A 24,502-nucleotide genomic window follows, 5' to 3' on the forward strand; every position below is an offset into this window, starting at 1 on the left:
TTCAAAAGTTTAATAAAAATGTAGCAACACATGTTGCCACATGGTGAAGGCCCTTTGCAAATATGGAATGGCCAACTTTCTGTTGCTTATTGCTAAATTTGGGTGTTAAATTGGTACTAATGGGGTGCTACCAATGCCCAGACAGTGTTGCCAAGTTTAACAAGCATTGGCATAGCCAATAGGTCTCGCTTTTGGGACCTTATAAGTATTTAGTTATGCAGCATAATATCCTAGGTGCAACATCAACTGTTGCATGGCTAGGTCCCAAAGGCGAGACCTATTGGCTATGTCAATGCTTGTTTCCAGTTGATGGAGAATCAGGAATATCTACCAAATATTGCCATGATGTCGAAGACACACACTAACTATTTACTCGGGGAGGCAAGGTATAGGAGGATGTCATCGGCATAAAGGGAGATACGGTCCTCCCACTCAAGGGACCAGCGCAGGCCTCTTATCTCTGGGTCTTGATGAACCCATGCTACCAGTGGTTCAAGGGCAAGGGCAAAGAGGAGGGGAGAGAGGGGGCACCCCTGATCTTCCCGTTTTTGTCCCCCCACCCATACACTCTAGCTACAGAGGACCTCCACAGTAGCCTGGTAGCCTTCAGGGAAGCCTGTCTGATCTCATCCCTCAGTAGTGTAAGTCGCCTGTCTTGTGAGTCGGTTCTTTGCTCCGGTGTTTGGTTCTCAAGGAGGGCTGCCTGGGCCTCCAAGAGGGTTATCTGTGAGTCCCGTGCGAGACGTTTGAGTTTAAGCTGCCCTTTGGTAAAGCCGCAAATGGTGGCCTTGCTAGCTTCCCACAGGGTGCCTGGGGAGGAGACGGAGTCCCGATTAGTGACAAAGTACTGTTTGAGTTCCTTTCCCACCGATTTCTTAAAGTCTTTATCTTGGAGGAACCACGCTTTCAGTCTCCAGATTGGACACAGTGTGTTTGGGGGTCCCCCACTCCCATCGCCAGGGGCGAGTGATCAGATATACCCCTAGGAAGGATGACAATGTCTCTAATGTCGGGGCAGGACTGTCGACCGACAGATGAATGAGGAACGCTGATCCAATTGCTGTTCAGCCGCCAGGAAGGTGTTTCACTCCTACCCGTGATCTACATATAAAAAACGACTCGGAAGAGATCAACGTCTCCTGACTGCTGCAAATAATTTTTTTACTCTGACCTTTAACACGTCCCAGCCATGAGCCCAATACCTAAGTAAACAGCGTTCGGTCTGAGCAACATGTGTAGCCCATACCGCAGGAACTGATGATCCAAAGACCTGCTCTCCCAATTAATTACATGTAAATAGAGTTTATTCGCACCAAGCGACACATGAAGCCCACACCGCCGGAATTGTTGGTCAACAGTCCTGCCCCGACAGTCCCACTAAGTCCCTCTCTGGGTAGCGGCCACTATCAACTCAAGACAGACTCAGCCTTGCAATCATCTTTTCTTACCCCGGTTGACATTGTCACCTCATGTCCGGTGCCGCCCCCCAGCAATAGAGATTCCAGGCTGCTCACTATATGTCCTGAAGATGATCTTAACTGTGTAAAGATCGGTACACCGTCGACCCCCACAACAGGAACTCCTTTCATTGTAAAAAATCCATTGTGGAGTTCTACCCTATGTTGTCAATGCGATGTTTTGTTTTTAAATTCACTATCACCTTGTCACGACACGCCCACTTTTCACTTTTTGTGAGCACCTGAAAACTACTTACAGTACGAAGAACTACTTGTGTAAAATAAACGGTTAATTTTACACAACATATGCTACCCTACTCTTCCTTCCCAGTATGACAAACTGCTTTGACTATAATTAACTCTCGGAATTCCCTTGGGGATCCCCCAGGTTCGTATATTGGGGTACCCTTGTTCTCCTATACTGGCCGCTCAATACTCAGCAGGATAGGAGGGGGGGAGAAACCCAGTACACCGGTCTCCCGCTGCCCGAGATGGCAGCCAGTCCCCCCACACTCTGCCCCCAGCAGTCACACAGGCCCAGGAGGGCAATCCGGGCAGGCCTCTCTTTTCCTGTGCGCTAGTGCCCAGCCTGCTCCAAAGCACAGGAGGCTCGGGTATGAGGTGCTCTGCAGAGCACGATGTCAGAGGGGGCGGCGCCCGGCCTCAGAACCACAAGGAGTCTTCGTAGGAGGGGGAGAGCCAGGACCCCGGTCCTCCTCACTGCCCGAGGCAGCAGCCGGTCACCCCTGCGTCCCACCTGCCGATCGTGCACGGCCACTGCGGGTCTGGCCCGTGATCACCCTCAAGAGCCGCAGTTAGGGACAGAGGAAGGTCCTGCCGCAGGCCACGTTTCAATGCTCCTCACCTCTGTGCGGACGGAGCCGGTGCCTCCCGCGACTCTACCCTCAGTTAACAAACAGGCACTCCGCAGGGACCCCCTCCCTGCCCGTCTCGATGTTCGGGTGAAGGTCACAGCAAAGTCTCAAAGGGCTGGGAGCCGCCACCATCGGTAGCCATCATCTTGAGTCATGTGCGGCCCAGGGATCTGAGGGTGAAGTTGATCTCGGCACCTGGACTCGCTGATTATGGCCCCAGGTATGAACACAGGGTATGGGGTTGTGTTGGCGTCCGGCTGGGAGGATGGGTGCTCTCTGATGATGGCGGATTTAGGAGCAGATGACGGAGGGGTCCGGAGCACTCCTTGAATGTGACCGCCACCTTGACGGTCCAAGCCACTCCCCCGTGAAAACCTAATTTAAGTGTTTTTCACTACGTAAAAGTTAAAAATACATGTCCACATTTTTAAATACCCTGCCCTATAGGATATTTGGAGCCTAACCTTTGAGTGACTTATACGTATTAAAAAAGAAAGTTTAGGCCTGGCAAAAGGTATATTTCGCCAGGTCAAAATGGAGCTTAAACTGCAAACACAGCCTACAATGGCAGGCCTGGGACATGTTTGAGAGGCTACTTAAGTGGGTGGCACAATTAGTGCTGCAGGCCCACTAGTAGCATCTAATTTATCTGACCTGGGCACATTCAGTACCACTTTACTAGGGTGTTACAAGTAAATTAAATGTGCCAACTGGGTGTAAGCCAATTTCACAGAGTTTGAAGGAGAGTGCACACGCAATTTAGCACTGGTTAGCAGTGGTAAAGTGTGCAGAGTCCCAACAAAGACCAGATCAGCAAAAATAGAGGTGTAAAGCAAAAAGTTTGGGGGGAGACCACCTTAAGTCTGACAGGTCCATCACGAATGCATAATGACCTTTCCAGGGATAGGGGTGCTGGGAAGGCACTAAATACGGTTGATGATAAAAATAGTTATGAGGTAATATAAATATCTAATAATTTAATCATGTCATAAATTCTAGCATTCTAACGGTAATATTACTAGTGTATTTGGTAAAGTGTGACATTTACCACATGCCTTTCTTACTCTGAAATTTAGGTTATACTGTACATGGTTGTTAATTATTGAAAAGAAATATTTTCAAGGCTGTTCAAAAATGTTGACAGACGTTTAGCTCTGGAGAGAGAGTGGTAAAGTATTCTAAGCTTTGGGTGCTGCCACAGAAAATGGTCTTCCTCCTGTAGCAATCTTTAATGGACCGGGCTCTGCCTAGTTCTGCCTCCCACCTCTTCTGTCCTGTTATTTTAGCTGGTGGTGCTGTCCTGCCTAATAGTGCACAGATCGTAATGATAAGACATCTGTCAATCTTTTTAAGGAAGACCCATTTTGCAAAAAGAGTAAGGGGTTGCTTTGCCTGACGTCTAATGGTGGGATGATGCACCCAGTCTCTCACTTGTAAGTACAGGATGCAATCTGTTTCCTCTAAGGCATAATCAGCCATCTTTTTTTTTTTTTTAATTTATTTTATTTGAGAGTTCGTACCGGTAAATATATACATATTCCTAAATGGGTACATAGATACATAAAATAGAAGCATAGCATTATACCGTCATGCGAGACATAATCAGCCATCAATTGGTCAAACAGGATTATCCCTTGGGTGTCAAACAGGAAGCCTTTACGCTTGCAGCCTTCTTTCGGCCAGCGTCAAATCCCCTCCTAGTGCATCCCCAGCGTAAAGTAAGGGTTAGTCTTGATTGGGGGAAGGGAAAGAGGTCAATGTGGTCCTGGTCGCCACTGCATTCCAAACCCTGAACACAGAGCTCGTCACTGGGAAGAAGTAGAGTCCTCACACCGGATGCTTATGTGGAAGCTAAGGCTCTTTCCAAATGTGGAAGCCCACCACAGCCTAGTCCATAAAGCACCAGTGCTTCTTAGAATCCGGTCAGCTCCTCTACACCATTTAACGTAATAGAGAGGCTTGGTAGTAACGTATCACCATGGGTACTGCGAGCCTTTCCTGGCGTGCTGGTGCCTGTGGAGATGTGGCTTTTTCCTGTACCAGATAAACTTGTTCATCCCTAGCTGCACAGATCGAAGTGTATGTTTTGGTGGAGTCAGTGGAAGGGCTTGAAAAATGTAGAGGATCCGGGGTAGGATAGACATCTTGCCCCCACTATCCTACCTAGCCAGGACAGCTGTAGGCGATGCCAGGTGGCCAGATCGGACATGACCTGAGAGGTGAGGGTCACATAGTTTAGCGTTGCTGACTCAGCCACTGAACGAGCCAGCTTAATGCTGAGGAAGGTATATACTCCCCTGCTCAGACGAAAGGGAACAAGGAGTGGAGGTAATCCTCCTGTGAGGTATAGAGGGCGCAGAGTCAGGGTCGAGGGGTGACGACTACTTTATTGACCTGCTGGCGTATAACAGTATACAGGTCCTCAGCGGTCCCAAAACAAAAGAAGAAGGGGGACAACGCTGTTATGCTGAAACAACAAAAAAGGGTGGCTCTTTGGGTGCCAGTCCAGTCAGAATGTCATGGGGAGGTTAGCTTCTGTGGTCTTCTCGTCGGGGGAGGGGCTTCTGTAGTTCCTGACAGGCTTCTCCTTACTGCCCGGATGGAAGGGGGGTCTTTTTGTGGCCTGTATCCTCAAAGAGAGAAAAAAATTAACAACAAGGTCAGCAAAACAGGGTTTGTGTCAGTTATTTCACCGCCACCCACAAATAGAGATGAGTCTTGAATTTGGTCAAGGAGGGATTGTGCACGTGATGAGGTCAGGAAAGGGGTTTAACCAGGGGGCTTCTTATAGACCTGATCTCCACCAGCCCGCAGTGAAGTAGGTTAAAAACGGTACTTGCATGGGGCCACGGCCCTCCTGGGTCGTGGCTGTCGGAGTCTTGCCGCCCTCCTCCTCTCCCGGCTGGCTGGACTCGTGCATGTTGCCACTAGGTGGTTTGTCGGGCGAGGGGCTCTCCGTTTCCTTGGTGTCGTTTATCTCCTGGGACGAGGCTCCGGTCTGGTCTCCTTTACAGTAGTCTGCAAAAGCGGCATAGCACGAACCTCTGTCTTATCTGGCGTTCTCTCCTCGCTCTGTTTGTTCCTCTTCCTGCCGCGCTGTCGAATTCCCTTCCGGAAAGACTAGACCGCCTATTTCTCATTCCGGCAGTCTAGTCACGGGCGCCATCTTTGATTTCTGGCCCGCGTAGGGCACAGGACTACACCTCCTGAGGCTGAACCGCAGTAGGTTCAGGATCTGGGATTTCTGCATATTAACCTTGAACCCGGAAACCTCTCCAAAGGAATGAAGCTCCGCCACAAGAGCAGGAAAGGATGACACCAGGTCGGTGAGGGCGAGAATCACAGGATTTAACTTTAAATATGTTTTTGAGATCCACCAGCATGTCACAGTCAGATTGTTAGCAAGAGTGAATGCAAAGTGTGGTTCTGGTACCTATCGGCCATAACTTTCCTCCGCATTGGGAACTAGTACTGACTAAGATGCCACATTTGTCTTTTAACTGTGTTTCATTACAGGAGTCCGCCCCTTCTGGGATCCATTATAGCTACACTATTCATGTAGCTAGTGTAAGATACCCCTGGCCTTTTATGCTTACACCTTCCTTTGAGGTTTTTAATCGCATGCCTCCCATTACGCATGCATTCACAATAAGGCATATTTCGTCCTTGACCAAATACATTGGCCACCATTTCCAGGTTATGCTTACCTGGAACACCATTTACAATGGAGAGTCAAAACGGCAACTCACAAAACATGCTTTGTTTCAAGCTGCGATCACATATATATGTGGCCACGCAAGCCAGTTATGAATGTTCACTATGAGACATGCATGCCTGCACCAACCACCATGCATGAATTTGCATACACTAGGTGTCTGTCGCTTGTCAGTGCGTTAATGATTGTATGTAAAGAATCCTCAAAACCGACTCACGGAGTGCACTTGAATGCATAAGTAAGCACATCACGAGCAAAAGGATAACGAAGCCAGACACAAACAGTCACAATTATGCTTCTCTACATGTTTTGTGTGTCCTTTATGTTGTGTTTTGTCTTCCAGGTTTTAACCAGTTGGTGAGTCCATAAGTACGATTACACCACTGCATGCACAGCACACCTTAGCGTGTGCTTGGAAAAAAACTCATGTGGCTACTTTTTTGTCACATCACAGTTCACGTCATATGGTCCTGAAGAAAGCCTTATTATTGTTTAGCGGCTGAAACATGTCGACCAGTATTTAGGGGATAACGAAGACCAATTTGTTATCTTCACTATATCCCCGCCCAGTTTTTAACTGTGCCCTTGGACCCCGTGAATAAATCTTTTTCAGCAGGGGATCCCAGAGGCATTTTTAATTTCACCACTCTGAGCACACATCACATTGAAACACCAAAACCCGATCCGCTGTAACTCAGGCGTCAAGCACAGCTGTGTTGCATTCGGCAGCCCAGCTGAGAACCCAATGATGAAGCATGCCACCAATTAGTTTTGGTGGGTGAGGGTTCTTCTTACAAACCTATTGGATTTCTTTTATTCCAGTGCACGACATGGAGTCGTCCTGGTGGGAGGATTCATCAGTGGGTCCCTCCACGTTGTTCTAAACAATAATTACAGTGATGCCAAAACTGACACTGCTAGCAAGCTCCCAAGGAAGCCGGTGGGGTTGGGTCTGTCGTGGGATCCATACATACTGCGCCGCAACCTGCAATGCAAGCGCGAGCTTCCATACCCACTGCACAACAGTCAGCGCAATCCACAAAGAGAGAACTGCAAGGCGCCCGTCCACGTGCACCAGTAGGAACAAGACCCGCCTACGCATTATTGCACAACACAATTCAGTGGTGTCCATTTATTGGCCCAGGACACACTGACTCCTCATGAAGTCAGTGAACTTGCTGCGAGTTACATTGTACCAAGCACCACTGTGCAGCTCAGCAGCAGCTGAGCCAGAGAGAGCCGCATCCACCGCGCACTGCCACTCAGACTTCATTATAGCAGCACTCCCGGCTTGACAGCTGAGGAGGCGCTATAAGACGTGACATTGCATTTCAGTGCGGTGATGCGGATTATCACACTGAAATGCTTTAGTCTAACGCCTGATGCGTGGTCCTTGGCAGGGCTGGGGGTATCTGGGAAACAATCTTGGAATTTTAACCTACACTGGCTCCTCTTAAGGGCTTGCTACATGCAGTAGCACACCTCATTAGGGCCTAAAGAAATATGACCTTATCATGCCACCCTGATGAAACTCCAAAGGCTCCCCTTGTCTGCCTGCACAACCTTCAAAATCAACTTCATAATTTACAAAGCCACCATGGCTGGCCATCGTAATGCATTAACATTTTACAAACCAGTTACCTTTCCTGTACATCACTCCATTATCTTTCAGATAAGTTTGCACTATAGAGATATCACATACATGCGGCTAGCACTCCTGTCTACTCGGATAACAAGCTCACTATCTACAGTTGCTCTCTACCCACCGGCGTGAAACATCCTTTACCCCACAGGCTGAACCACGACCTGCCTTTGCTCCACAATCACTATTCCGGCTGTGGCGTTACCACGCATTCCTTTCCCACGCAAGTCCTTACGACTTGCTTTAAGGGGTGCGTTGTTGGACTGGTTTTTGATTTTAAGTCCAACACTTCCCCTACTGATACACTGACTGGGGTTGAAATAGTAATTTATACTATTCCAAAGTCCAGCGCCCCCGCTAAAGCAAAACATTGTAATGACTTGCGCTGTAAAGGAATGGGTGGTAACATCACAAAAATACATTCCACTCTGACAGCAAGGACACCTTGAGATATTAGAGGCGTGCAATAAAAAATAAAAACCAAAGTAAAAGGTCTACTCCATTAGTGCATTAAGGATATGGAACCACATTCCCAATATACGTCTGGGCCCCCAGCGACAGGAAACACCTGAATGCTCAAATCATTAAAAAAACATTACATCGTGAAGCATGATGACTTTGACCCTGCACGGCTCTCGCTGTCTTTTGCCCTATTGCACTATTTAAACAGCGCATATACACATGTATACATACATCTTCTTAATTTAGTAATCTATAAACAATTTGTTAACATTTATTAAAGATATACGTTTTACAGAGATCAAGACCAAACTATTCCACCCAGTGTGAAAAATATTGTGCATTTGCACTTAATCGCACTTTAAAATATAGCTACTTACTTATTAGGACTACTGTTTATGTTTTACATAGTTTTACAGATATCCGCACCAGGAAAGATACTTATTGCAAAGTCTATTCAACAATGCCACAGGCAGGCAGGCAGGCAACTAGAGCCAAATTTCGGGGGGGGGGCTGAAAAAGATTTCGGGGGGGGCTAAGTCTTCCAGCCATAGGCAGAGTGGCTGTAAGAAGGGGCGAAAACGCAACAAAAGCCTCATTACCGAGTAAATGGTCTTTTAAAGACCCGTGAAGTACTCGGGTCCGGCTGCAATTAGACAGACGCCAGCCCGCGAGGCTGTCTCAGCCGGGCTGACACACATGACGGGGGGGGCTGAAGCCCGGTGAGCCCAATGGGTGTTGCGCGCCTGGCCACAGGACTGATGGTCATCTAATGGCACTTCCTGTGATGGCATTTCTTTTGACGTCACATTCCAGGAAACGTTGAGGGGTTGGGGGGGCACATTCACTTTTGGCCCGGGGCCAAAAAGTCTTAGACTCTTCCGTCTTTAATAGCGCTCCGCCCTTCACACCTAAGGACTTCCACAACCGCGAGTTAGGCTAGCGATACCAAATATTTAAAGATAAAAGTGCAGTTTTAATACCGTTCCACCTTAAAACAAATCCTCTTCTGTGGAAGCTAACTAATTTATAACCAAGATTTGTACAATATTTAAAGACGTAATGCCACTACCTTGCAAGGAAAATCCATGCAAGTTTTTTTATACGAATTTGGTTAACCAGCCAGTTGCTGGACGTTAAAGCACGGCCTGGCCTTTATGTCGCAGCGTGCATCTTCTAGTAGAGGACTCATACCAAGCACATTCTGACCAGCCTCAATAAAAGTGAATCCAAAGACACATCTATCCTCTGACCTACGAGCTATCAATATCATGTGATGCTGGGACACACATACTAGTAAACGGCGCATGCGCAAACCACGGTGTTTACGCACTGATCACGTGAGCCGTAGTCGTCCTCTTCACCGGGTTGCTTCCTGTAGTGGGAGGTGATTGTTGCTTGGGATTTGGTCCGCCGTGGTTGATGGGGCTGGTATAGGATTGTTTGCACAGGTATAGAGGGTACGCGGATAGCAATGACTTTCAGCGTAAACAGATTAACTTCCCCTGCCCAGGATTTATGTTTTGTTCCCGCTTTTGATTTCTTACTGATATTTTAGTGTAGATAAACCAGCTGAAACCTACTATTCAGCGTCTTTGGAAGTTGCTGGATTCATCTCCTAATTGTATTTAAGGTGTATTTGACTACAGTAAACCAAATCTGAAGTGAAGATGCTTTGTCGCCGAAGATATTAGGTAACCCTACTTTTTCTAAGTGCTTTGGGGCGATGATCGGGATATTATGTTATTGTGCATGTCATGTTGTGCCGCAAACATATTGGAGTCTGCTTTTGTGCCCCATAAAGCTTTTATTTAACTTGTTTTTCTTGTATGATTCTAGCATTTGTATAGCGCATACTATCCTTAGGTGGGGTGCAGAAGGGCTTAACCACATCGATCGCAAGCTACACTGTGTGCTGTATGGCCGGGAGGGTGCTTTTAGCCTTTGTGTAAAGTGTTTTCATGTCATGAATGATGTCCACCGAGGGGCAGTTATCGTGTTATGGGATGCAGCGTCTGGCGGGGTGAGGGGTATGTGAGGGAAAGCCGTGCTATTGATGTTGCTTTTGCGCCTGCACTGTAGTAGTATCGTAGCACAGCCAGTGATTGTTACTTTGAATAACTTATACCCAGTGGTATTTTCTTATTCACAGTTGAAAGGATAAAAGGCGGAGTCTGACTCAGAAAAGGTTAGAAACTGTAACGTTCAGGGGATAATTTATGCACCTTGGTGTATAGCAGGTTTAAGGGTGATGTATGTTAGAAGAGCACAGTGTTACTGTGTCCTATTTGGGAGCACTGGTTGATGTAGTGTTACGTTGAACTGAAGTGTGTGTGCAGCAGAGGGCACATGATTATGCATGGTATGTGAGCAGAAGGGGATGTCGGTGAGATCTCGGAATATCCCATGATAGGTGTGTGCAGCGAACCCAGTCCTGCTTTTCATTACACCCTGTTAGTATTTTTATATGGCCTTTGTTTATTGTTTTTCACAGCATACCAAGCTGTGCACATTTGAGACTGTTCTCCATGAAGTTGTCATTTTTTTAGTATGCGTGAAGTGCATTTATAACTGCACTCTGTATGCAATGTTGGTATGTATTTATTTGAAGACTGCAATTATATTTTTAAACTAATTTAGTATTGATGTCCAACTTGTATGGCTAGTTTTATTTTAATGCTCTTCCATGTTGTTATATTCGTAAACCAATTTTGTCTTATGTTCTGCTTTCTAGTGTGGTTTCAATGCTCTTGTTTGCCCTTGTTTATATAACAATTTAATTATTACATTGCTAATTTTAGCGCTGCTCTTTATTCCATTTTTTTTTGGTACTATTTATCTTTGCAGCTCTATCTGCTTTTCTGTCTACCATTACAACGCTGTCTGTCTAGCTATGTATCTTAGCAACTCCATCTATCCACCTCTCTCTATTTTTTATTTATTTAAAAAGTTTTGTATAGCATGAACATGACCACCGGGGGTATCAGAGCGATTTACAGTATGTAAGTCAAGGAAGGATACAAGGGGTAAAAAACAGAGCAACTAAACACATAAAAAGCAATCTTAACAGTCTCATAAAGCATGGAACCCTAGGGCGCATTGGAAGCAAAGAGTCCAGACAAAAGTTTCTTCATCAATAATGTTTTTACTTCCTTGAGAAAGGAAATATAGGGATAAAGTCTCTGCTGTGAACATGGTCACAGGGGGTATCATAGCACTTAACTGTATATCAGTTGCAAGCGGAATTAGGCAGCGGTAATAAAGGACCGACGGAACCACAAGACAGTCTTCATATAAAGGGTTATCTATGTAGCCCTCTCTATGTATGCAATCCTATCTATCTATGGAACACCATGTAGCTATTATTTTATACAACACCATGTATCTATGCAATGCCATGTATCTATCTAGCTATGCAACACCGTTTATCTATCTAGCTATTCATTATGTATCTAGCTATGCAACACCATGTATATAGTCATACAAACCTCTTTAGCTATCTGCCTTTGCAAACATCTCGAGCTGCCTTTGCAAGCCTCTCTAGCTATTTGTCTTTGCTAGCCTCTCTAGCTATATTTTTGGTAGCCTCTCTAGCTATTTGTCTTTGCTAGACTCTCCTCCTATTTATTTGTCTTTGCTAGATTCTCCTGCTATTTGTCTTTGCTAGACTCTCCTGCTATTTGTCTTTGCAAATCTCTCTAGCTATCTGTTTTTTCAAGTCTCTATTGATCTGTCTTTGCAAGGAACTTTATTTGTAAGAAAGATTTACAAAAACAATTCAGAAAAACATTGGCAAAGGCAAGAGCCTGACAGCTAATGCCAGACAGATTGGCTTTTTTAGATCTGGTGTTAGCCAAGATCTTTTTAATTTTACTAAAATTAGGTGTATAACATAGTTACTTTTAGGCGTTTTCAGTCAGACTTCATCAATCTATCTGTTGTTGTGTCATTCAATTCAATTCAATTCAATTCAATTGTTCTTTATTCGATGGTTAAAAATCATCATAAAAGAATACAGATATATACAATTAAGACAATATTAAATCAGTGTGCAGAACATTGAATGATTCTATATACAAACAAGTACTTCATTGTTCTTAAACTTCTTAAACAGTCCACATGGATCACTCCCTGGGTGTAACACTTTTGCAAGACTAAAGATTGCATGATTAATACTGCCCTCTAGAAACCCTAAGTCTGAATGCGAATTTTAAAAAACTAATCACTGCACATAATGTTAGAGGATCACTCGCCCTTTGTAAAAAGGTCAGTGCCTCCGTGGCTCGGGTATATCTTGCTTTTTTCAGGATGTCTTTTAAAAATCTACGTCTAGGGATGGTATAAAGGGGACATAAAAGTACAAAGTGAAGGGTGTCCTGCGGAGACTTATTGTCGCAGCCGCAGGCACCCTTCTGCTCAATTGATTTGCTAAAACCTGCTGGCTCAGCTAATAAATACGGTAAAAGATTGAGCCTAAAACGAGTCATTAAAAACCTCTCTTGAGCATTAAAAAGAACACAAAGGTACGGTTCCATCCCAGCGGAGGTTTCAAGCCTTCTATATGTGCTCACGGTGGGTTTGCTTCCTGCTAGAGTACTCCTGGCTGATGCTTTTGAATCCAAAAAAATTCTCTTTAATTTAAACTTGTCCTGAGTATTGATCAGAAAGGGGTTTGAGTACAATTCATGGTGGCCCAAGCTTTCTAGAGTGGTCTTTACATAATGAAACCATGGGATTTTCAGGTGTTTGTCTCTACCCAAGCAGTCTTGTATGATCAACCTACTTAGTGCCGCATCAGGGTTTGACCAAATTCTAATCCAGGCTAGAATTGGTCGGAGATTAATCAAGTCCTCTAGATAGGGTCTTCCAAGTTCTTTGTGGACAATGAACGCTGATGTGCTATTGGGGACTTTCAGTATTGACCGAAATATCTTATTTTCTTCGATTTGCAGGCCATCCATGTTTGCAAATCCCCATACTTCTGAGCCGTACGTGGTTTTTGGGCGGCACATAGAGTCATACAAGTTCATGGTTTGTTCTGGGGCCCAGCGACCGACTTTTCTCCCATAACCAGAAATTGCACCAAAGGATGCCACCAATTTCCCAGATCTTTCTTGTACGAGGGGCGTGAATTTTAAGGACTCATCAAAAAGCACCCCTAAGTAAGAAAATGTTGGCACCCTTTCCAGAATATGGGAACCGATTCTGTAGGTAAAGTCAGACCTCGGCTTGTTGCCTGCTGTCATTACATATGATTTCTTTAAATTGACAGACAAGTCTATTGCCTCCATGAATTTGACGAACCCGTCTATGAGGATCTGCAAGCTTTTCTGGGTTCGTGCCAGAAGCACCGCATCATCTGCGTATAATAACACTGGGATGTAACGTGAACCTATCCTTGGACAATCTGCGTTTAGGTTAATAAGGGATTGTTCCAGGCTGTTAATATACAAAGAAAACAAAAAAGGAGCTAAAATACATCCCTGCCTCACCCCACTTGTGCAGTTAAAAGATTCTGTCAACCCCCCATCTTTGTTATAGCGAACCCGTGCAGAGGTTTCTCTGTGCAATTCCCTCAATATGTGGATTAACCCAGGGTCGATGCCGAGTTGGGTCATCATTCCCCATAACTTATTCCTATTGACGTGGTCGAACGCGGCGGCCAAGTCCATGAACCCCAAATACATAGTTTCGTTGCTGGCTTTAGTGTATTTTGCTATCAGCATGTATAGGTTCAGGCATTGGTCGCTGGTAGATCTGCCGGTCCGAAAGCCATACTGGGCGTCTGAGATAATATTTTTATCCTCTGCCCACTCGGTCAATCGGTTCAGTATCGCTCTTCCCAAGATTTTGGCAGTAACATCTATCAGGGAAATGGGCCGGTAGCATTGGGGGTCATCTTTGCTGCCCTTTTTAAAAATTGGTACTATAATGGCCGTAGACCAAGACCGTGGTAAACCGGCCATTATAGTTGCATTTATTACTCGGGTAACAATGGGCGCCCAGAGGTCCACTTGGCTCAGAAACAGGTCTGGGGGGATCCCGTCTGGTCCTGGGGCTTTGTTTTTGGTGAGTCCCTCGATACCCATTCTGATCTCTTGCAGGGAAAATACTACCTGGTTGCACGCTGGGTGTATCTCCCTCACTTTTGGGGGACCCACCTCCCCGTGGTTATACAGACCCACGAAGTGAGCTGTCCACTGTTCTGGAAGGATATTCGATGCGACCTCCGGGGCATTATTATCTAAAAAACAAGGGGAGTTTACTAATCTCCAAAATTCAGTGATGTTCCTATTTTCGGAGGCCTCCCTCAGGGCCGCCCATGCTTCCCCCTGTAGAGTGACTTTCCGTCTTTTTAACTCCTTCCTGTATGTGGATCTGCAAGTTTTGACTTCAGCTTGATTCCTCGGTGTGCAACTGAGGGCCTTTTTTAAAGTTTTTAGTGCAAGTGTGCAACCCCTATCAAACCATTTTGGGTCATTAGAATGAGTTTTCGTGGGAGCCTTAACCGTCAATAACTTATTGACCAGATTCGTTATTTGTCCAAACACTTTTATAAGGCGAGCCTCTGTCACCAAGGGATCTAGGGACTCATCAATAAGAGGCTTACCTTCCTCCATCAGGGATTTGTAAAATCTAGCCCCATCTATTTTTGCCCACTTTAATCTTCTTCCCTGGGCCGTTACAGTTTCTGCAATACCAACCCTGGACTTGGTCTTTTGCTTACCCGGATGCAAGAGCTCCATAACAAGAGGGTTATGGTCACTAAACGGGCACCACTCTATTTCTACTTTTATAATTTGATTTTTTAGACCCCTTGAGACTAACAAGTAGTCTATATAAGACGAGCACCCTCTCCCTTTGAAAGTGGGGGGAAGTCTTCCATCCGGGCCCAGGGGCATACTATCCACTGTGTGCTCCAGGTCATAGGAGTGAATCAGCTTACCCCATTCAGTACCCCTTAAGGAATGACTGAAGTGGGGACCTTTTTCTACGGGGCATTTAGACCAGTTGCTGTTGATCGGGAACAGCCCAGGGCATAAATGACAATTCAGGTCCCCCATAACAAGTAACCGGGGTGCCACGACCCCGTGGATGGGGGCAAGTTCAAGTTTCAGTCTAGCGTCCAGTTCCCTCATGGTGATGAAATCGTTTTCCGAGAGGGTGGCGTTATACACGTTAAACAGAACAAGGCCCCACCTTTTATTACTAAATCTCAGGGCCTGAATGTTCCAAGCGAACCAGTCCACCTTGGACCATTTGCCTTTTATATTTAGATCGATATATATGATCAGACCACCCTTGGCCCTCCCTGAAGCAGTGTTTTGGGCCGGCGTAAAAAAACATTTATAACCCTCCATATGAAGATAGGTGTTATCCAGAGCCCAGGTCTCTTGTAGACAGATGATCTGGAACTGGGCCATATACAGTCGCCATTCCTTGTTATGGAATTTCCCTGCAATCCCTGCTATGTTCCATGAAATAATTTTCAGGCCCTCTTTCTCTGCAATGGCGGGCCCTGCCTCTTCCCTTTCTAGAGTGGAACTACCCCCACCCCCACTCTTTCTATGGGGATGTGTGTGCCTGTCATTTTCCTGGTGTCTTAATACCATGTCTGCGGTACCTGTCCCAGTAGGTATGTGTACACGGCCCCCCACCGGAGGGTCTGGGACCCTTTCAGTGTGTGATAAGATACTACACCCGCCTCCGCCTGGTGATGTCTGCCCCGTTTGATTAGTCCGGCCATGTCGGGGAGAATTTCCTTCTATCAGGAGTACCTGATCAGGTGTGTTCTGTACTCTATCAACCTGTTCTGGGCATAAATGGTGGTTAGGTAGTCAGTCAATCTCCTCTAGTGACCTTAGTGGGGCAAACCTGTTTGCCCAGCGTGAGTGCCTTCCTTCCCAGGAACCTATCGTTTGTCGCGGGGGAATTAAGCCTTCATTTAAACCAGAGTTCCAGCCCGTCGCACCTCTCCCTACCTTGTATTGTTCCTTGTTTAGTACCTGGTGATTTGCATAAAAGTAATTCAGAGGAAGTGGCCTTATGGCTGTCATACGTCCAGATGGACCGTAGCTCAAGATGTGCTCGACCACCCTCCTATCCCTGAAATTGGCGATAATACAGTTTCCCTCAATGTTTTTTGGCCTATTCCCTATCCAATTCACTCGTCTGACCAGGAGGATTTCCCCATCCTGGTTATTGGATATTGGTCTGTTTTGATTAAGCCAAAAGGTGAGTTTATTTTTTAGCTCCTGGTGGGATTCTTTCTGTGCCTCATTTAGTTCAGGAACCCCAACAAAGACAACAACCAACGGGCACGCCTCCGGGGGGAGATTTATGGTGGGGAGCCTCTTGTCTATTGACGTGGGCCTATCTTCATGGGCTCTTATGTCACTTATGGGACCCTCAGAGGGTTGACAATGTGTATCCGGCTTCTGTTTACCTGCTCTATTATTAGAGCACAGTTCACTCACCCCGCGGATGACTGTACTGGGTGCGTTTTCATGGGGAACAGGTGTATTGTGAATTTGTGCAGTTGTTACCAGTACATTCCTACTATCCCGACAATTATTCGGTATTTGAGTTACTGGGTTAGGCTCTAAGGTGCTAGTGGGATTACTTTGAGGACCTAATCTGCTATCTTTAATCACTCTGTTCTTTAGTTCGCTTAGGATTTTGTCCAGCCTACTAGTCACCTGCTTCAACTGGTTAATTACCAATGTTTCTAACTGGGCCTGTAGGTCCGACATAATCTTATTGATCCAGGTTGGGGGCTCTCCCTGAGAAGGCGTTTGTGTGGCCCGGTCAGCCCCGGTTACATTCTTTCTAGGTGAGTTATTAAGCATGGGAATGCGACTTGTATTCTTGCGCTTTCTTAGTGCGCTTGTCTTCTTTTTGTTTATAGTGCCACGTTTAATGGGGCCTCGTTCCACCTTATTGCTATTGGGGATCACTTGGGCACATGAAATGTCCTTCTCGCTAGATCCGGGGGAGTTAGGGGGTGAGATTAACATGACTTCCTGCTCTTGGTCTTGTGTAGTTAAGATGGGGTCAAGGTCAGGTGTTAAAGACAAGCGCCGCTCGGTACGCTCAATTTCACTCGATACCACCCCTAACGCTCTTTTTAACATGCGGTCAATGGCAGTGGGTTGCATGATAACAGGAAATGCAGAGCTAACATCCTCTTTGTGTGTCAATGGGGCCTCGGCAGTGTTACGCTTCGCTCTCACCGAGCGTGTCAGTGTTTTGCCTGCCATGCTTCCCCTATTTGCAAGTTACTGCTTATGCCACTATCCTAGTCTGAACTGTGAACCCCCACTGTCACTTTGTCACACAATCTAAATCAAAATGCTGGCATGCAGAGCTTCCACATTTCTAATACGAGCAAAGGGTCCCGGAAATAATAGTAAGTCCGCTGAGACAGGTGCAGGAAAGTGGATTAATATTTGTTCTTATATACACTAAGATCACTCAGTGCATTACTCACGTGCGGGACCCCAGGAGGACCTGGTCAGAGGGATAGCCCGGCCCGGCCTCCTCCGGCCCCGGACGGCCACAGACGGCCCGCCCTCTGCCCGGGCTCAGCCCGGCGCCGCCCGCGCGCGTCCCGCGACGCGGAGGCAACGGCGCTCTTTTAAACGCCGAGTGGCGCGAACACAGCGTCAGCGGGTCCGGTGGTACACAGGATGCCGGGAAGTGTAGTCCGCCCCTGTCCCCTCACTGCGGCCGCTGATGGAGATGGCGGCGGCGGGGGATTTCAGCACACGAGGTAGGCGGCGCTGGCGTGGGCAGCAGGATAGCGCTTCAGGAGGTGTCCAGCCGGACACAGGAACCCGCTCCGTCGAGGCAACGGCGCTCTTTTAAACGCCGAGTGACGCGAACACAGCGTCAGCGGGTCCGGTGGTACACAGGATGCCGGGAAGTGTAGTCCGCCCCTGTCCCCTCACTGCGGCCGCTGATGGAGATGGCGGCGGCGGGGGATTTCAGCACACGAGGTAGGCGGCGCTGGCGTGGGCAGCAGGATAGCGCTTCAGGAGGTGTCCAGCCGGACACAGGAACCCGCTCCGTCGAGGCAACGGCGCTCTTTTAAACGCCGAGTGACGCGAACACAGCGTCAGCGGGTCCGGTGGTACACAGGATGCCGGGAAGTGTAGTCCGCCCCTGTCCCCTCACTGCGGCCGCTGATGGAGATGGCGGCGGCGGGGGATTTCAGCACACGAGGTAGGCGGCGCTGGCGTGGGCAGCAGGATAGCGCTTCAGGAGGTGTCCAGCCGGACACAGGAACCCGCTCCGTCGAGGCAACGGCGCTCTTTTAAACGCCGAGTGGCGCGAACACAGCGTCAGCGGGTCCGGTGGTACACAGGATGCCGGGAAGTGTAGTCCGCCCCTGTCCCCTCACTGCGGCCGCTGATGGAGATGGCGGCGGCGGGGGATTTCAGCACACGAGGTAGGCGGCGCTGGCGTGGGCAGCAGGATAGCGCTTCAGGAGGTGTCCAGCCGGACACAGGAACCCCATTCATATTTTTGTTCCAGTCACTGCAGCATGTATTGTATTGCAGTGCAACGCAGGGCAGTGGTTTATGACACTACAGCCACTGGCTGAGTTCACATTAAGTTACAGGGTGCTGCTCTTTCGCAAAGAGCACATCCACACACAAATCAGCCCCTTTCAGCGCTAAAGACTACTATGGTAACGTGTGCTTTTTTAAAACCACCCAAAATATTTTTGCCATTAGACTGTGAGTTTGCTTTAGACTGGCGATGGCCTCCTGCTTCCTCAACAGTAAGGTTTTACACATACCACGACAGAACAAAACAAGAATTTCCAAAACCAAAAGGCTGTCGACCAGTGCCAGGCTTTGGAATTGCTTATATTGTGTCTATGGTTGAAGGAGGCTGACTCAGCTCTTCTCCCTCCTCCTCACTAATGTACGTTTTTGAAGAATAAATAACATGAGGTCGTGCAGACAGATAAGCTGTTTGTAACCAGATCTAAAAAATCAGTCCCGAATAAACTTCTCACACTTGCCTTCCCAAGAAATTGAGAACTCTTTGTAAGGCAAAGAAGGGTTCTTTCAATTGTGCTCCACATGTATTTGAGTGATTTCTCTGGTAGTTCAAAAGCTATTTTTGGTATGTACCATATTAATAAGCATTAGCAATCCTAAACGGTCTAACTTTCATTTTGAGTGCTGGCTAACATTTTAAAGCCAGTTGCAGTGAAAAACAAAACGGAAAACATTTTCTCACATTTATTGCAATGCATATAAGACAAAGATGTTGTGTTGGTTCATTATACTCTTTAAATATGAAATGCACCATAAAACCAACCATGTGTAGTGAGAGAAACATCCACCCTGGACAGAGTCAAAGCTCCCTGTATTTGTTTATTAAAGAACTGGAAGCAAAAGCTAACACAACTCAAATATGGACAAACATGCACTGCTGCCAAGTTGCCCTGTTCCATGTATGATATCTTGAGCCAGTGTTGGGTTTTTAGCAAACAGTATTTGGAGGCAAACTTGAGTTATATGAAAGATAATACCATTCCCTAAATGTGAATTTATCATCATATTGGAATCTAAAAGTAAGGAACGTTTCTATTGATTTTTACATTCGTGTTTCCACTAACTACCCTTGGTGAATTAGGAATTCATAGAAAGATGAAAATATTGTGTTCCAAAGACTTTATTGGCATTTAAATTACCATAGTAACAGTTCAAAGGTGCGTAGACCTTGCGTCATAAAAAAATGCATAACATAGGACAGTATAATTAGTTGTATTACAGTACATACATCATAATATGGGTACAAGTGTAACATATTGCGACCCAACATAGTATCGTTCAGATGGTATAAGACGGGCATGAACAGCATAGCCATATAAGACTAAATAATTGGTACTGATGTCAAAGAGCATGCTAATGATAATCATTGTAGTCACCCATAAGTATATAAAAGTATATATATATATATATTATACATCCACTTTTTGTTAAAAATAGGCAGCTGCGCATCAGTCTTTGGTAGATATTTTCTAGTTTATTGCATTCAGCAGCCACGAGCGTGTTTCAAGACTGGCAATCTTGCTCACGGTTAGTGAGTCCTATGTTTGTTTCACCTTTTTATACTCATTCCCACCCTGCCTATTAGGAAGCATTCTGGGATTTGTAGTTTTACTATAAACTCATAAATTTACACTTTCAAATAACTTTTTCTGTTAATTTAACAATAAGTATGTATGGATGGTTCTTCTGATTGTATCGCATTTGTGAGTGCACTTTTTATGGGTGCACTTCCTATGGTTTGCATTTTCTATTGGCAGTTTATATGTTACATGCCGCATTGTCTTTGTTTTTTTCTCCTTTTTTTCATTTCTTCTGTTTCCTTTAAATCTAAACATTGGAAGTTCAAGCATTATGAATATCTTGCATTATGGCTGAGTGCCTGGATTGTTCTTGATTTCTACTTGGCTTAGTGCCCTATTTCATACATAATTGAATTTCATACAATTGAAAATTGCATCAAAGATCTATCTATCAATGTATCTTCACCCATAAGTATATACAGGAACTTTTCTGTATAACAATACAATATGATATAACATTTCCGTGCCTTCAAGTGTTTCTTTTAATAGATCTACTTGTAGTTATATGAGGAAAATGTCTGTAGTCATGCACAAGGGTGGCTCAGTAGAGTGAGATGTACGCAAGGTGTAGCAGCCAACCATGTCCAGAAACTGGTGTATGTAGTGAAGAGGGAATGGAATGGGGGGGGGGGAGGGTAATGGCAATGCTCAGCTATACCTCATATGTATCATAGGGGCCAACCCAATTTTGTGATCCAGTTGGCTGTTATTTTTCTTCTAGAGCAGCATACTTGTCTAGGCTGACCCAGATTGCAGGAGAGATCTGAGGGAAGGTCCTTCTTTTTCAGTGGGAAATATGAGCACTTCTTAGGAAGGAGACCCATGCCTACCATGAAGGGTAAGCGCTGTGGCGAAACGATTTCTATTCAGATAGAATGACCATCACAACAACCAATAGGGGTAGGTCTAGCAGGGCCATATCAATACTGCGTAGATTAATCATAGAGTTAGATGCCCATGAGCCTAATATTACTGTGACTCAGTATAGAGCTATCGGAGTATTGAAAATTGCTGTCCATTGGAACTAGACTTGGTCCCATTAATGTTTGAGAAGTCGGCAGTAATAAAACATATGCTGGTGGGAACAAGTTTCCTATTTGTAATTCAGGCATTTTTTGTCTTCACAAAGCTTTCATTTGTGTTACCTAGTTTGTGTCCAGTGTAGAAGGTTCACAGCAAAGTATTTCGCTTTGAAAACAGAAGGGAAATGTTATTCCTTAGGGCTTGCTTATTGATATTTCGCTAGCTTTCTTCTGAAATCTGTGCAATTGTTTCTGTATCACAATGATTGGCCTATTTAATTACAAGGGAGGACTGTTGCTAAAGAGGGGAACTAGAGATTGTTGTGTATGTTTTGGAAGCAATGTGACCAGATCTAAGCCAACTCAATAAGCACCTGATAAAAGGGCTAAGGTAGTCCTGCGAAGCTTAGATAGTTTGACTTTTAACTTAATAAAACTATAGAAATCTATCATTAAAAGGTTGAGTTTGTGCTAAGCTCGAAGTGTAAGGGCTATTGTCACCATCAAATTGATCTTTAATTTGTATAATGCCATTGGATGTCCATGACTCCGGAGTGAAAATATCTGTATCAATTCTAGTCTTTGGATTATACCACAGTGCTGTTAGCATGGAGTTTTGTACTGGTGTCTGCATGTGTATACCAACATTTTGAGAGCCCCTAAAGTGTTCGAAAACTTCTGCAATTCTGGAGCTTTCAATTTTGGCATTGTAATGATAGCAGAAAGATTAAATGGAGCACACAGAGCAGTCTCTATTTCCACCCATCGTGGTGGATGCAGGGATGGAGGAGCGAACCAGAAAGCACCTTGAGCAGCTAAGGAAGCTGATTGATATAGACTCCAGTTGAGAAGACTACAACCTCCTATAGAGAGATCCTTCTTGAGTACTTTGTACGAGATCCACGCTCTCTTGTCTCTCTAGAGGAATTTAGAGGTTAATCTGTCAATGTCTTGAAAGCAGGAGGTCGACATATTGAAAGGGAGCATGGCCGAAAGAAAGTTTGCCATAGATTTGATCATTTTGAGGGTCTGGATTCTAACCCACCACAAGATGAATTTAGGAAACCAAGAAGCGAGTAAGTCCCTGATTTTGGAGATGGTCTGTGTTTCATTAAATGCAAGCGTATCATCTAAGTCTTTACCAAACCAGATCTCCAGATATTTAAGCGATTTGGCTGCCATTTAAGGCACGATTCACCTAAATGGGAGGAGAAGCAAATTGGGTTTGTTAGCAAGACTTCTGTCTTGTCCTTTTTAGGTCGAGCCTAGCGCAGCGTGCATGCGTTGCTCTAGGAGATGGCCTTTAGAAATTGGTCAGCTCTTTTCCACACGCTCGTGCATGTGGCGCATCCACCTTGCGGGAGCGAGCAGCGGCGCACACAGGGGCCATCTGTTTGTAATTGGAGACACTGTAATGAATGTGCTTTTCACTAAAAGGCCACACCCAAACCCTGCACTCCCACCTGGGAGGCAAATTTACCACTGCACCTTTAAATAATACACGTTTGCACAGCACTCCCACTCTGGCGGCAAAAAGACAAATTCAGGTGCTTTTTAAAATAACACACGCAATTTATTAATGCAATGTTTAAAAAGGTGGGCCAAATATATCAATAAATGCAGATTCCCAATTATCAATTAACTACAATGAACAATTAGAATAAAATGCAGTATGTACAGGTAGCAAAGAGTAGAAAATATGTCCAAAATGATTAGGAACACCTCACCGATTGAATTTGCATCATCCTTGCCAACTCAAGCTTGGGAAGCCCGTCAAAAGGCCAGGAGGGAGTTTCAATCAGGACTCCAGTTCCGACGCCTCCACAGCAATACGTCTATTCTGTGGTGAACTTCCACCTGGCCTCCGTAGGTTCCCAGCTTTAATACCATAACACAACATGAGGCGAAGCTTCTAGAAAACCTCTCCTCCTTCTCATGAGAAAGAATGGAGCTGGCTGTACCAGTCTGCGTCAAGGCCAAGACGGAGGTTGGCCAAGCTCCCATATTTTGACTTCGAGGCAGAGTTGCACATTCTGCAGATAATATCCAGTTCACTCTGGGCAGTGAAGAGCAAAAAACAAGTGAGGAGCAGAAACCTGACCTCCCCACTTTGCAGCTACATGCGAGCAGCAAGGCAAAGCCATACATGAGGCCATGTCAAAGCCAATAGTAAGAGCTCATAATTCTCACCAATGTACAACACAATGCACATGTGTGCATCACTGCCCACAACACTGCACTTCGAAACCAAAGAGTACATTCCACATCTCTCTCTCCCTCTCACGCTTTCAAATGCACATCCCACACCTTCTATTCTTGGCAAGACTAGTCCACTCTGTGACCGCTCCCACTGAAAGACAGCAAGATTACAAGAAAGAAGACAAGCAGGCATATGCAGGACCGTCTCATACATCCAGACTAGGGTAAAATAACACACTAAAGTCAGTTAAAATGGTGGTAGTTGAAGGTCATCATAGGGTGACCAACCACAAGAGCGGCTCTTTCATTACAGACACGCGTGCGCTTGTTTACATTAGCCTGCTCGCGGTCGCCTTGCCGGCTCGACATCCTTGCGCTTTCACTTTCGTTCCGCCGCGCGGCCGCTCTTGGTTTACTTGGGGGCGGGTACAGTGTGTCCTGTTTGTTATGTCTCCCTCAGGGTTCCCTGTGTCTCCCTCAGGTGTAGTGTTTCTCGGTGGTGTCCTTTGTCTTCTCACTGGGGTGTACAACTCTTTCCCCGCACTCTCCTCCCCTCACTGTACTCCGTCTCTGAGCCCGGATTTCCCCGGCTCTATGCCGCGGTGACTCTTAAACCGTTTCCGGCTCCCTTGGCAAGCTTGGGACTTGTGATTATTTACATTTATTGTGATGTTGTTGCCATAGGAACGAGCACACAATGCATGCCTCAGCCGTGTGTAGGCCGCAGGCGGGATCCCCAGTGCTGTGACATCATGGGTTGGGGAAGGGAGGGGGGGGTCTGTTCCTCATCTGGACTCCGCTCTGTGCACCTGGCTGCAGCTGGCTGCGCCCACCCCCATCGCACTTAATCTACGTCGGTCTATTATTACTAGTACTTCCCCCTCCTCCCTTGCACGCCCCCTCCCCCATGTATTATTTACCCTCTCTTGGCCGCTGCCACCTCCGAACATCAATCCCTCAAACGTTGTCTCTAGCTAATCAC

At 45.9% G+C, this 24,502-nt stretch overlaps 1 protein-coding gene across 5 annotated transcripts in view; it reads left to right on the plus strand.

Annotated features, from left to right (window-relative positions):
- Window positions 1-9,486: 9,486 nt before the first annotated feature.
- Window positions 9,487-24,502, plus strand: part of ZFYVE16 (zinc finger FYVE-type containing 16) — a 602,399-nt gene continuing 587,383 nt past the window's right edge. For 3 of the 5 annotated variants that reach the window (XM_085632392.1, XM_085632394.1, XM_085632398.1), the window contains exon 1: window positions 9,499-9,842. The gene's annotated coding sequence lies outside the window, so the exon portion shown is untranslated. Of the gene's footprint in view, window positions 9,843-10,300; window positions 10,337-24,502 lie in introns of all 5 variants that reach the window. The other 2 variants (XM_085632393.1, XM_085632397.1) reach the window with 2 other exon arrangements.

This window comes from Triturus cristatus, chromosome 2_1 (genome assembly GCF_964204655.1).
Source record: "Triturus cristatus chromosome 2_1, aTriCri1.1, whole genome shotgun sequence".
NCBI classification, from domain to species: domain Eukaryota; kingdom Metazoa; phylum Chordata; class Amphibia; order Caudata; family Salamandridae; genus Triturus; species Triturus cristatus.